Source organism: Delphinus delphis, chromosome 18 (genome assembly GCF_949987515.2).
Source record: "Delphinus delphis chromosome 18, mDelDel1.2, whole genome shotgun sequence".
In the NCBI taxonomy this organism is placed as follows: Eukaryota; Metazoa; Chordata; class Mammalia; order Artiodactyla; family Delphinidae; genus Delphinus; species Delphinus delphis.
The window spans coordinates 52,448,096-52,462,795 of NC_082700.1; the positions used below are offsets into that span (position 1 = coordinate 52,448,096).

The window sequence follows — 14,700 nt, forward strand, 5'->3', positions numbered from 1 at the left end:
TACTCATGTTGTTTACTCAAATTCAGCATATTTAATAGATTTTTATACTGTTAACAGTCACTTACTGAAATTTAAGAAGTTGTGAACTTTTAAGATAACTTCCATTTTAAAAATTGAATTTCATACATTTTAATTTTTAAAAATGTATTATGAGTAAACTGAAACTTTAAATCAGACTTTTAAATTTCTTTTTAAAGCTTGACCACAGGATGTATACGAAGTAACCACCAGCACAGCATTTGAAAGCTTGAAAAACAAAATATGACAAAGCACTTACACAGAGAGAATGGGCATTTTGCATAAAACAGTGTGAAATTCACATAGATATCTGGTGGATAAAACAAACAAAAAAACAAATCTGATTGAAAAGCAACTTGCCATGCACTGATCTTAACAAACTGGATCAATGAATAAGAGTTGTGTGAAGAAAATAGGAGCTTTGTTACTATTTTCTTAATGTGTGCCAGTTTGTATCAACAACCAAGGCTGCAACTTGAATAAATAGGAATATAAAGAAATGAGCAGAGGTTGTCTTACTGGTTATCCAGTGAGTTTCTGGAGGCTGTGTCTATAGTAAAGGCATTTATTTATTGTGCAGCTAGTAGATCTTCACATGAAGAGACCTCATATCTCTACTCGCTATACTATTGATACTTTTAAAGCAAGTACCATACACTTCATTGATTTGAACTTTTAAAGTAGTTGAACCGCATAAGCAAAATGTCTACTAAAACACTTAACTTCTGGATGTATCTTTAAGTACAAAATGCTTCAAGTTGCTATGACTTAAGTATAAATAAATTGTATGGTTTGTGATTTGGTTGCTTAAATTTTATGCTTATATGAGTTTTACGTAAGCTGACATGATTTACTTATTTCTGCTGAAGAGAACAATGATTACAATTGCATTTCTGGATTATATTTAAATATCACTTTAAATGTTCCACTAAGGTTTCTTCCTACCCCTAGAAGATGTCACATTTTCTCTTTAACTGGTAAAATGTCTTTACAAGCAGTGACCTTAAGAGTTTGTCGGCATTACCTGTAAGATAAAAGGCAAAGTAATTTTACTAACTTAAATGATATTCTGTGAATATTCAGTGTGATTACCTTGTTTGCATTTTCAAGAGTTTAAACTCTAATGTAAATATTTTCTAGATGGTTAGAAGCCTAAACTTTAGAATATATTTTGATATATGCTACCTTATGTCATTCTTATCAAAAGGATATTATATACTTGATGTAATACTGCTTATAAGATCGTTTTTCATTATGCTGTCGTTTAGATAATTGCAACTTAATACATTTTAAGGCTAATTCTTTTTGTCCCTAGACTGCATCGACCAGACATTCCTTTCTTGTATCAATGTGAAATTTCCAGATCGTCTGTAAACCTGCAACTTTAATAAGATAGAAGACTACTAAAAGCAGAAGACAAATTAGTGAGGAAAAGATAGAGCTTCATAACTGAATGGCAGAGTGGTTTATGCTTAAAAGCCATTTCTGTTCATTCTCTTAAATATTTATATTTCATTTGTTTTGCACAGTTGCATATGTGCCCATTTAAAAGATTTGGGTATACTTGAAAGAAACCATAAAGTGGGAGCAGTAAAGTGCAGTCACATTTGATTAATCAGTGTTTGATATAATTGAAAGAGTTGAATGATAAACAGTCTTCCAGCGTGTAAATGCCATTGACTTCTGACCTGACATTTAACATAATAAAAATGAAACTATTAACCATGTCAAATACTTTAGTTTCTGGCTCTTAGATTTATCTAGTAACTCTACACTTGAAACATCCTTTGTTATATATAAGGTTTTTTGAAACCTGCAGTGCTGATTATTAGGCTTTGTCAGATTGTTGAACCAATATTTACATCATTATTTAGCAAAACTTTCTGTAAATAACCATGCATAAATTACTTTCTGCATCTTTTTCTTAGAAATTGTGTCTAGATAGATATCTCTTCATTCATTTTAAATTAAGTGAACTTAATATATATAGAAAATTTGGGTGTTAAAGATAGTTTTAGGACAAATTTTAAGAAAATGTGGGTATGCCACATGTCCTTTATAAGAAAATCTTTTTTTTTTTTTTTTTTTTAAAGGGACTTGACAGTTTTAGGGTTTCTCAAATGAGAAGTTTGGTTTTTAGCATTGCTCATCTTAGAGATTCTTGCAGGAAGAGATTGTATTAGATAGTATATTTATTTCATTTAAGACATTTTTGAAAATTAATTTTCTGAATAAGATACTCTCATTTGCATTTTGTCTTTTAAAAAGCCAATAAAAAGTATCTTTAAATATCATTGTAATATTTTTTCCTTTAGATGTTTAGTTTAATTTAGCAAATAAAAACTTGTGCTTTTAATAGCTTCTTGCTTTCTGATTGTAGGATTAACTTGTAAAAATCATTTCCTGAATTGAGATATGTGAAATATCTGTTTTCAAGTTATGGAAATGTGTCTGTGGAACATAGGGGTGTGAGTGTGTTGCGAGAGTGTGTGTGAATATTATTACAACTGGAATCTATTTTACATTCATAAGCTACTACATTTTACAAATCATTTTATGTCTCATCTGTTTTCTCTTCAGTTATATCTTTGCTTTTGAAATGCAACATTAAAAATGATGGGAATTATCTTTTAAACTTAAAAATCAGTTGATACACCTATATAGAACATATAAAATATATTGCTTGTTTATTATTAGACACTGACTACTAAAAGATGCATCTAAAACTATTCAGGGTCATTTTTCCATTTCTGAAAAAATAAAATTTATTACGCTTTATAACTTTTTTTGTATTTCTCTGTATTTTCTGATTTATTTCATTGTCTTTGATAAATAAAACATGTTTTGTTTTGCTAATTGAGCCTCCTATTTTCTTGTTTTCCCTCATTTATTCTCCTCCCCTGCTAGAATTTTTATTGTTTGTTAAAGTACCTGTGTTACACCCATTGAAGTAAAACAATAGCCTGGGGTAAAGAAACAAAATGTTTGATTTAGTTGCCTGATTTGGAAATTAATTAAAGTTAAAATTTACTTAGAAGAAATGTGAACTCGTGCTAGGTCTCTTTATTGCACATTAATTTTCCTGTAGACCTGTACTTTGTTCTTTGTAATAGTTTTTAATGAAATTAAGCTATGATACATAGTAAGATAAAATATCTAGATCATCTATCATACATCAATTTATTAAAATTTTATTTTTGTTTCTGTGGCATTAATACTTAGTTTCTGCATGTGGATGTTGACCCAATGTCAAAACTTCACTTTTTGTTTTGATTTTTTTCCCCCCCCAAATCTGTAAGATTCAAGTGTGATGTTACCTGATCCTCTTTAATTGGTACAATTCATTGGTAGTCTTAAATCTCATCATCCAATCAGGAGAATCAGAATATTATTTTAAAAAACAACATTCTCTTCTGGATTTATCAGATCCTACATACTTCCCTTCATTTCCTGTGAGCTTGGACAGAATAGCTGCTGTTGTGTTTTGGAGATACTTAATTGCCTTTGCACCCTGCCTTAAAGATTGAAAATCAAAATCCTTGTTAGGGTGTCTATAAACAATTTTTGAATGAGTGTGAACTGGAGCTCGGAAGTTAATACAAAAAATATATTACATTATTTCTATTATATTTGAATAAGCTAGTTATGGCCAGAAAAATCCATTTTTATGTTTTTATGAAGTAAACTGAATTTAAGGTAAAAATACATTTTCTATATAGTGTGTTCAGGATACATCTTAGAAATTAAAAGACAAATTCTATTATAGTTGGTTAAAATGAAAATCTCTTTTTAACAGAAAAAAATACTAATCTCTAGCCTTTTGAGTCTATAAGCTATATCCCATGCCTTTGAAGTTCATAAATTTTAACCTGTTAAGATAATAATCACTAATATTTCCAGCAAAACCTCTGATGACAGGAAAATTGGAGTTCAGAAAGTCCAGTTGGAGAAAAATTCAGGGTTTCTTAATTTAATATAATTTTTTTCAACTGGTCTATACTGTCCCCAAAAGCACAAAGGTAATGATAGTGCATTTGATACTGTATTTAACTAGAGTGACATATATATCCTGAGTTTGCTCATAACAGATCTGGTTATTCCTATTTCCTCACCTTATGTAGTGCCTCCTCTCTCATAAGTGTCCTAATTTGGAGGAGAAATTATATGATCACCCTGTATATAACTCTACACTGTGCTGAGAAGTGACTGCCTAAACCCACTGCCCTTTGAGAGAAGTAACTGCAGTATTAGGGCAGGAGTCACCTAATCAGCCCTGCCTAGACACCCGTTTTTTTGGCCTGTAGAACAGACATGGTACTATTTTTTTTTTCCTTTTTTTTTTTTTTTTTTTAAATAGAAGTTGTATTGGAATGATTCCGCTTATGGTCAATAGTAAACAGTGAGCTTTTTGTATGTTTAAACTGCTGTTAATTGTTATTTTAATTGTTTGCTATTTAATTCTTCAAATAGTCATGAAATATTAGTGTATTATATTCTAAAACCTCATTCTTGATAAAGTTCAACTGTTAGAGGATAATGTGCCATTTAGTATTGAATGTCCTTGCCCATATATAAAACATGTTTTATATGTGTTAATAAAGTTCAGTAAATGTGGAAATGTGAACCTGTCATGCATGTTTTTCAAAATCAGTTTGATTCACAATATATTATCGCCACCTTGGCCTCACAAAATGTTTATATGATCAAACTTATGTTACATGAAAACAACTGGCATGGAATTAGGTTGGAATGTGGGAACATCATTTAACTTGTCACAGTAATTTGTATGTTGGGAGATAGATTGCAGTTTAATTTTAATAAATGCAAAAGCATCAGCTTTATGAAGATAATTTATGTTTCTTTCTACTTTGCAAAAGATTAGTCGTCACCATAGATCAGACCTGCTTATGGGTGTGTGTTCTTATTTGGGACATATGGCCTAAAATGCAACCTTCCCTAAAATTATTTAGAAAAACAGAAAAAGCTCATTCCATACTTCGTAAAAGTTAAGCAGTTAAAAAGAAAATGTTTATTTTGAACTCAACATGTTTGCTTGTTTTCACTTTTCTTTCTTGATGTTTTCAACTTACCTTTCTTTTTTTTGTTTGTTTTTGTTTTGAGAGATTAAGCTACCTGCTTCTAAAAAACCCACTTAGTTTTCATGGAAACCATTAAAAAAAAATTCAGCAGCTAAATAGGGAAGAGATAGGGTTATTGCCCCTTTAACAGCTGAGGTTATAGCAAGCCCAGATCACACACTGGTTCACATAATCTTGGAGGTGGTTTTCCTCTCAAGCTTGCAAAACAAAAAGAACAAACAAACCCACTTTATTACTTTCCTACTCCTTCGTGTTTGTTTTAATTAAATCAGTGCTTTACCTTTAGTGACAGCGAGAAGGGCCACAGACTATCCTTCCTTAAAGCAGTTTCTTTTCTTCTTTTAGCTTTACCAGAAGCATAGTGAGATCAGCAAGTACAACAAAAGTTTGCCCAAAGCTCAGAAGCAATCTGGAGGACTCAGAATGTGAAAAGTAACAAATAACCTTGTTGGAAAGATGAACTCTTCAGAGGTATAAGAACTGTACTTGTGCATAAATCCCTAGTGTGGAAATATGTTATTTCGTTTCCATCAAACTTAGTTTTCTCAGCCATGTAAATTCCTGCATAGTGATTTGGTTTGACTAACTATGGCATTTGGGCTGTAAACCTTTAATTCCCATTTTATTCATTCAGAGAGAAGACCTAAAGACCCTTAATTGCTGGCAAGCATTGGTGACCACTCATTCTAATATAATAAAGTGTGAAATATCACTTCCTAAATCCAGATTTTTAAAATGATGAGACTGTGGAAAGCGTCAGTTCACTGAGGTTTATGAACCTTCTTTTTTCAAACGGGATAAAATCAAACAAAAGTTTAATAACATGTATACGTGGGAAAGACCCAGAAAAACTGAGTAACTCGCCAAAATGGCTGAAACCCTCACCTTAAATACCATTTTCAGCTGAGAGTTATGAACTTTTAAGAGACAGCTGGGTCGTACATATCCCTAATTCTACAGGATCTCCAGAGGTGAATTTTTGATTGAATGATTCTTTGAATATCTCTAGAGCTGTGATTGTTATTCAATATGGTGCATTATAGTCAACTGGGAATTGGGGGGAAATTAACATCCCAGCCTCAATTTCCAGAGGTTCCAGTGCAATACATCTGCCCTGTGACAGCACATTTCCTTCCCATAGTTTGAAGTTGTGGATTTTGGTCTAGTAGTCCTGCTGATGCCTCTCTTATCATGTGTTTCTCTCTATATCTATCTCCTTGTGTACAAGTGATAGGAAGTTACAAGTGTTAGGATCAAGACATAAGTCAGACTTTACAGGGCAAGGAAAAGGCACGTAATACAGATCTCAAACGGTTAATGAGCATTTCTGGAGTTCTTGCTTCATGACCTCTCTCACTGAGAGCCTTCTGGTTTTCCTGCCTTTAAACACACAGCGTGGCTCTCCGCAGGGCTGTATCTGCAGGGCAGTGTGGGAGCGTTGGGACAGAATAGAACTGTTTGTGCTGAGAAGGCAGTTACTTTCTCCATAATCCTGTAAAGCGAGCAGAATTGGATTAATTACCATATAGTTGATTTTTCTCGCCTCAAAAAAGTATAATGTTTTTCCACTAGTATCTTCCCCGCTCTATCCTTGAGGAGCCTGTGGATGACTAAGAGAGGGAGCTTCGTGTAACAGAAAGACTGGGTTTTAGAGCTAGATTACCCCCGGACTCAAATACCAGCTCTCATGCAAGCTCAGGCAATTTGCTTAACCGACACACCTCAGTTTTCCCATCTGTTTGTTGGGAAGCACAATATGTACCTGAGGATTAGGTGAGATTTATGCCAAAGAAAAAGGTAGACACTACATCTTTCGGCTCAGTGTGTTTGCTGACTGGGCTGCCAGTTAGTGTTAGCAAATGCCTCCAGGACCTGAAGTAAGCCCTTGCCTGATGTGGGCATTTTATCTGCCAGTCCCTTTGGAAAGGGTGATTATAGTAGCATCACGTTGATCGAGTGCTGGCTCCCTGTATCTCCTCTGTGGCAAGTGGAATTAAAGCAACAGTTGCCTAGATGACCATTGATTTTAAGGGGCCCAGTTATGCAAAGAGTGGAAGCGCTCCAACTGGTGGGGCAGAGGAAGCGCACACACGTCTCTGGGCTGAAGCTCGGAAGCCTACAGGCCAGTCCCCTCAGAGTTCCGCTGTGAGCTGATGAGATGCTGACACTCTATCATTGGTGACTCATTGCTTTTGCTCAGGGAGCCAGTGCACTGAAATCCTGGTTGGGAAGTGAACAGAAAATAGGTTCGTGGGCAGGTGGTTTCTGATTCTAGGATAAATTACTTCACCAGCTTTCTCTTATGATTGATGTGTTCTTAGTCTTGGATTTATTTATTTTTTTAATGTCTATGACTTTGAAAGGGAAACACATAGATTGGAGCTAAGTCCCTTGGACTCTACCGTGATCGTAGTTGGGGTGAGATGTTTTTGAGTGTCAGTTCATAGTTCTTGAAGGGATCATGCTGTTGCCGCCACATGAAATCCATCTCCTACCTTATTCCTCTTCCCATCTTCTTCAAAAAGAGCTTAAATTCTCTCCTGCCCTGACTCTGGTCCTCTTGGTTCTTAGACCCCTCTATTATTCCCGTCAAGGCATTTATGACACTGCGCCATCACTGTTGATTTTTGTGTTTCTGTCCCCAGTGGTGGATATTTTCTCGTGTTCAGCTTTGCTTGCCTCCCCAGCACCTAGCACAGATCTTGACAAATTGAATGAATGGATGGCTGGGGTGGGTGGCATAGCTGCTAGGGCCGGGATCTGTGTGTGTCCCTGGGTATGTAAGATGCTTTCTGCCCTTTAGCTCAGAGGCTAATGGAAGCAGATTTATAAACCGAAAAAGGTGCTAACGTGAGATAGATGGGAACAGACATCATGGGTCTGAGTAATTGATCTCTGAGAGAACTAGGGCACCCTTCACTGAAGAGATGACACTGGAACTAGACCTTGAAAAGATGGAAGTGTGCAAGTATGTTTAAACATTTCATATGTTACCATCTCTTTGCTCCTCCTCAGAAGGAGCTAATTGTCTCTTCAGTTCCCGTGATACTGCACCTGAACCTCTTCACCTTCTACTCTGGGTCGGAGTAATTTGCATTCATGCCTAGTCACTTCCGCTGAGGGTAGGATCCAGGCCCAGTGTAACTTCATAGTCCAGTGTGCCCAGCACACGGTTACACCTTTAAAAAGTCAAGTCCGAGATTCTCCACCTGTCGTTGGAGCCATTCACTTTACCGCTTGACATATTACTAACTTCAGAAGCCAGGAGTAATATAAGCACCCTCTTCTCCAAATATACGGGTACAAGAAATATATGGAATCAATTGTGACATCTCCTTTTCACATATCTCTCAACTCCCCCTCCCTCTCCAGAAGTAACCACTGTTAACTATCATATACTCTCACAGACGTTTTCCACATACATTATTTTACTAGAATGGCCCTGTGTTCTGTGATGTCACCATGACTTCTAATTTCATCAAGGTGAGATGTTCCCAGGCACAATGTTGGAGAGAATGTGCCTTTTTCTCTATATCCCAGGAGGCAGCTCTCAGGGGAGAGTATTATTTCTTCCTGCGAATGTAGTTTACTCCTGAGAAACCAAGGCTTATTTCCGTGGTCCTTTAGTCTCTAGATGAAGGGTGACTTGTGGCTTCAAGGCCTTTGGGAGCTGGGCTGCTCCGGGATCAGGTATTTGCAGCATTTAAATGTCCTGTCTTATGATCTCTTACAGCTGTTTTGGTGAGAAATTCTCTAGAACCAGGTTATTAGGTGGAAAGGGGTTGGGGTTGATGAGGATAACCAGCCTGGGTAGGTTTAGAGAAGAACAAAATGATTCTGGGTTTAGAGTTAATTTTCCTTGCTTCATTACCAAAATTGTGTCGCAGGGTTCTCTGACTAAAGCAACAGATATTTAAAGCCCCTCCTTTCCTTTTCCCAAATTTTTCCTGCCTTGGGCTCAAGTGTGACATCTGGAGCTTAAGCAGCTATCTTGTGCCATTGAGGCAACAGTTGGTAGACTAAGTATGTAGAGTGGTAAGGAAGGAGGAGCCGTGAGGTTCCCTGACATCATCGAGCATTGCACCAGCCCTGGACCCACCTACCTTCCAACTTTTTGCTCAATGAGAAAAATAAATTATTTGCTTGGTTGTTATTAGTCAAGTTTTTTACTACTGATACTTAAGAGCAATTCAAACTGATACACAGGCATAACTATCTGTTTCCCCAAAATTGATGGGAGAACTGCTCAGGCCATCAGAAGCCACCAACATGAAAAAGAAGTTAGAAGTCTCGCATGCCCACAGGGTTACTGACCATCCAAGCTCCTTGCACCTGGTTTATTGATTGTCAGTCAAGTCATTGCAACAGCAGTGTGAAAGCAGTGGGTTTACATCTGCTTTACTCTGCCCCTTCATTCTCTTGATTTTCCAGTTGGGAGCCCCACAGAGTGATGAACTTCTCAACAGTTGCTTCTAGAGCTGGGCTTAGTGGAAATGTCAACAGCAACAATTTATCCACTGTCTCAAAGATCATTCAGTGCTACCCACACTGGCCATCAACAAAACCTTGCCAGGGGAAGCAGGTGCCATTTTCAAATCTCTGCTTGGTAAAACAACAAACGGACATGGCCAGCTGAAATAGGCACTCCCTTTACAGTGATCCAGCTCCCAAATGCGTGATCTCGGTTTTTATTTTTAGAAATGAAACGATAAGTCTGATTCTTCTTTTGAGTCAGGAGGGTTCTAGGTAAAGACCCTGCTGCTCATACGGGCCTAAAGAAAACCCACAGTCTCCACTCTCACCTGCCCTGGTTCTGCCCTCCGGTCTAGTGAGAGGTGGACACTGAGCTTCACGGGTTGTCCACACCAGGAAAGCCTTGCACAGATGCCTCCCCATAGTGGGTTTGCAGTGATTACTGCGGCTTTGAGTGCTGCCTCATGCTCCCCCTTAATTTTTTTTTTTTTTTTTTTTTTTTTTTGTGGTACGCGGGCCTCTCACTGCCGTGGCCTCTCCCGCTGCGGAGCACAGGCTCCGGACGTGCAGGCCCAGCGGCCATGGCTCACGGGCCCAGCCACTCCGCGGCATGTGGGATCTTCCCGGACCGGGGCACGAACTCATGTCCCCTGTCCACTGGCAGGCGGACTCTCAACCACTGCACCACCAGGGAAGCCCTTCCCCCTTAATATTAATCAGAAATACATTTTTCCCCACCCCAAATTCTCTTCCCCAGACAAAAATAATTTTTACCAGAGAAAAGTTAAAGCAATAAGATATAAAGAAGCCCTACAGAGATAAATACCTCTTGCCTGCTCAGGGTCCAGATTCTGAAACTGACCACACTCTCAACTCTGGGTAGAAAAACCCTGGGACTGTTCACACTTCCTTGTTAACAGTGATGACCTCTTCCCTGCCTTTCTCTCCCCCTGTCTCTTCTTTGTTCTTACCTCCCTGACTTCCTGACCTTTCTTCCTTTCCCCCTCCTCTCTTACCATTTCTTGGCCAACACAAACCTAGTTTATCATTGTCTGAAGGCAAGAGTAAAGGCTGAATATAAAATATTCTGCAAGAGAAATTACTTGTAATGTGAGCGTCATCCTGTGTATTAACTTCAGCCATTCATCTACAGTTGACAAATCTCTGGGTCCTCAAATTCTGGGAAAATGTTTCCAATAATGCTAATATCTTACATGTTTGTGAGTTTTTGTTTTTTTTTTTTAAGATTCAATGTGTACTTTTGGAAGGGGTGGGAGGTCACCACTTTTGATGTTTCATCTGTGTGGAGGGAATGTAATTGGTATAACTCCTGACCTCGTCCACCTCTTTATTAGCTCTTCCCCAGGGGAATAATTTATTTCATGGGTAAATCTGAAATGTAAATACCTGGGTATGCTCTGCTCAACTTGTCTTCTTCCTCTCTGCAGCTAGTGGTTCACAGGAATTCCAGTTGTGCCCTGTTCTCCAGGGATGCTCTGTTCCACCCCTGCCCAGGGAAGCCAGCCACGGTCCAGTACTACCTGGGGAGAGTACATCTGCCCAATTCTGCCCAAATCTGGGGTTCCTCAGAAACTCACAATATACATCCCATTAGGTCTGCTGTTGACTAGATGTCCCATTAGCTGTCTTCAATACACATGCCTCAAACGCAAGACTATCTGAATTCTTATATTTGAAGTCTTTTAGGGCAGGATTTTTGGACAGATCCAGCAGGCAGAAAATCAGTAAGAACAGAGCTGAACTCAGCACCACCACCAATCAACTGGATATGATTGATATCATAGACTACTTCATCCACAACAGCACAATACACACATTCTTCTCAAGTTCACATGGAACATTCACCAAGGTAGACCACATTCTGGACCACAAAGCACACCTCAAAAATCTAAAAGGATAAAAATCATACCATGTTTGTTCTCATACCATGGTGGAATTAAACCAGAAATCAGTAACAGAAAGATAACAGGAAAATCCTAAAATATGTAGAGATTAAACAACACACGTCTAAATAACACATGGGGGTCAAAGAAGAAATCTCAGGAGAAATTTAAAAATATTTTGAATTAAATGAAAATGAAAACACAAGTTATCAAAACTTGTAGCAAAATTCTGATGCAGATGTAGTGAAAGCAGGAATTTTAGTTGTATTTAGTGGGAGGAATAGGGAAAGTATGTTTACTCCATCTTCCTAGAAGCTGGAGTCCTCAGCTGAAATCTTTTAGGCAGTTTTATTTTATCCAGAACAAAATCTGAAGAAACTGTACCATTTATGAGATGACCACAATTTACACTCAAATTCCATTTAACTTCAAAGCCCAAATATTTTGCTCTCAAAACACTTCTGACCAAATATGTGAAAGTCTATCCTAGGTAGGATTGCATTAAATCTATATAGATCTAGTTGGGAAGAACTGACATCTTGATAATATCGAGTCTACCCATCCATGAGCATGGAAACTCTCTCCATTTATTCAGTTCTTCTCTGATTTCATTAGTCAGAGTTTTGTAATTTTTCACATATAGATCTTGCACATATTTTGCTAGGCTTGTATCTGAACATTATGTAGAACATAGCTAACTAAGAAAAGGTGGAGGGAAGAAGGCAGACCAGCCAGGAACCTTGGGACCAAGGAGACAACATGGGGGTGAGTTCCCTGAGTTTTCCTTGCTTTGTATATCCCAGACATGGAGCCAAAGAAGCCAGCATCCCGGAAACACTAAAGGCCACAGACACAAACAGCCCCCAGCAAAACTCTGATCTCTCTACAAAGGACCAGGAAAGGGCCAACCTAACAAGACAGAAAACTGTTAGACAATAGCCACTCTGCTGCAGCCAAACACACAGAATATAAACATGGTTTCATTGCTACCTTCACCAACGAAGTGAGGAGTCTAGACGTCCATGCTTGCCAGGCTGTAACGAGGCACCCTCCCTCCACTGGGCTGAGAAGGCCAGGTAGGGAGCTTGCACTTGGGTGTCAGAAGAGGCCTAGAGGGGAGTTAGGACTTTCGCCATCCAGTGATAACAACGCCACCCCTCCTCAGGGTTAGTGGACACCATGTGAGGAGCTGGAATAACCTTCCCTCCTCAGCAGTAATGAGGGGGCCCCCTCCTTGGATGTCAGTGCAGGCCAAGCGGGAGACCTGGGCTTCCACTCTGCCTGCAGTAACAAGGCAGCAACTCCTTTTCCTGTCCAGAGAAAGCCCTCTAAAACAGAAGGTACTCATTAAGATCCAGTCTCAAAACATAATGTGAAACTTCCAGGTTTCATTTAAAAATCTCTTGTCATATAACAGGGATTTCAATTGTGTAGTTAACTAAAAATCTAAACCAGGAAAACTAATGTCAAGAAATTCTCATGTGACTGTTCAAGTAAGTATGTAATCTTGTAAGTCATTTAGAGTGAAGAAAAATCCAAGCAGTTTTAGTCATTGGCTATTTATTTTAATGTATCTCAAGAATGCTAATAGAAGCAGATAAAGCCTTATGATTATTAAGCCCTGAACTTGATGCTGTGTGGAAAGTATAAGAGCCAGAGCCCTCCCTGGTGATGGGAGCTTGGAAGGGGAATTCTAGGAACAAGGTTACCCAGAGAACTATGAAGTAGTGACCTTGAATTATGAGACTAAAGAGTCCAGAGGTACAGTGGAGCCCATAAACTGAAATTTTTCTAAAAATACCTGGGAAATAAAGCTAGCAAGATTCTTGGAGGTAGGAATCATTTTTAGCTTTTACTGGAGAAGTGTTTTATGCTTTCCTAAGGAAGCAGATCATCTATTTAGTTGCCCATGTCCATAAAAATTAAAAATGCTTTAAAAAATCTTAGATGTTTCCATCTCTAGTGTATATTGTTGTTGATTATGCCACAGATTTGGGGGTGACTTTTGAAAATCTTTAAAAATGGAAAAGATGACATTCTTAAGTAAAGAAAATAAAAAGTACTGCTAATTCCTTAAGTAATTTATTGTACATCCCTCTTCTCCTCCAGGTCCAGCATTCTTTAGCATTCACATATCTGTAAAAGGTGCATGAGAAATGAATAGTTTGTTGAATTGTGTAACCGAGTTTGTCTTCCTTTGATTCTTGAGTGTGTTTACTTAAGGGTAAGGAGTAGCTGAATGTTCATTGAGGAGTTAGAGGGGTATTTGAAAGAGCAATGGTTTACGTAAGCTTTGGGTTCTGCCGACGCTTCTGCCCACCCAGAATGCTCTATAAAACCCCGGGATGAGCCTTCCTGCATTTACCATATAAACTTTAATGAGTGACCTATTTGCAAAACTTGAAACTTTCTTCTTGTAACTTCTTTTTCCTTGTATTTCCCCTGCTGAACCTTACCAAATCTCTCTCTCTCTCTCTCTCTCTCTCTCTCTCTCTCTCTCTCTCGCTTTCTCACACACACACAGACACACACCATACAGCATAAAATCTTAAGTAAAAAGCCAAACCAAAACCAAAACATACAACCTCCCCCCTCCAAAAAAAAGAAAAAAAACACCCAGCATTCACAGCAGCAGTCTACAGCACTTTTGTACTGTGATTTCAGAAAGAAATTAATGAGGCACATTAATTTTTAAAAATAGTATCTACTTTAGCGAACGTGGGCATTCTAGACATAAAACAAAAGCTTCCTATTAAATGCTAGAGATTACCTAATTGTCGAAGTAAGGACAAAGTGATACATAATGATACTTAGAAGCAAAAGGAATAAAGACTTAAAGTTTAAATGTTGATTTAAAGTAAGCTACTAGAACGCATTAATGCTATTCTCCATCCTTTAAGACAATTTTACAAATAGAGGAAATGTTGTATTACTTGTTCACACAAAGCAAATCCACCCAACCCTCAGTGTTTTTTCCTTCTCATTGTTTGCTTTGTCTTTCCTCTGGAATCTACATACAAGATGTAAACTAAATTCAAATCTGAATGAATGAAGACTAAAATATGAAAAAATGATTATTCAATTATGTTGAATTAGTAGATCAGTCATTATTACAACTCCCCAAATGTGCACATTTATGACAAAGAGCAGCACAATAAAAACAGGGTACTTTGAGATTCTTTTTGTTGTTGTTATTGTTCTTTAGA

The 14,700-nt window shown here is 37.8% G+C and overlaps 1 protein-coding gene across 4 annotated transcripts in view; it reads left to right on the top strand.

Moving 5' to 3' along the window:
* The window catches only part of NDFIP2 (Nedd4 family interacting protein 2), an 88,790-nt gene that overhangs the window by 59,741 nt on the left and 14,349 nt on the right, over positions 1 to 14,700 (top strand). The window contains exon 8 of one of the 4 annotated variants that reach the window (XR_011246248.1): positions 5,463 to 5,588. The gene's annotated coding sequence lies outside the window, so the exon portion shown is untranslated. Of the gene's footprint in view, positions 1 to 197; positions 4,859 to 5,462; positions 6,244 to 14,700 lie in introns of those variants that run through there. The other 3 variants (XM_059995682.1, XM_059995681.1, XM_059995680.1) reach the window with 3 other exon arrangements.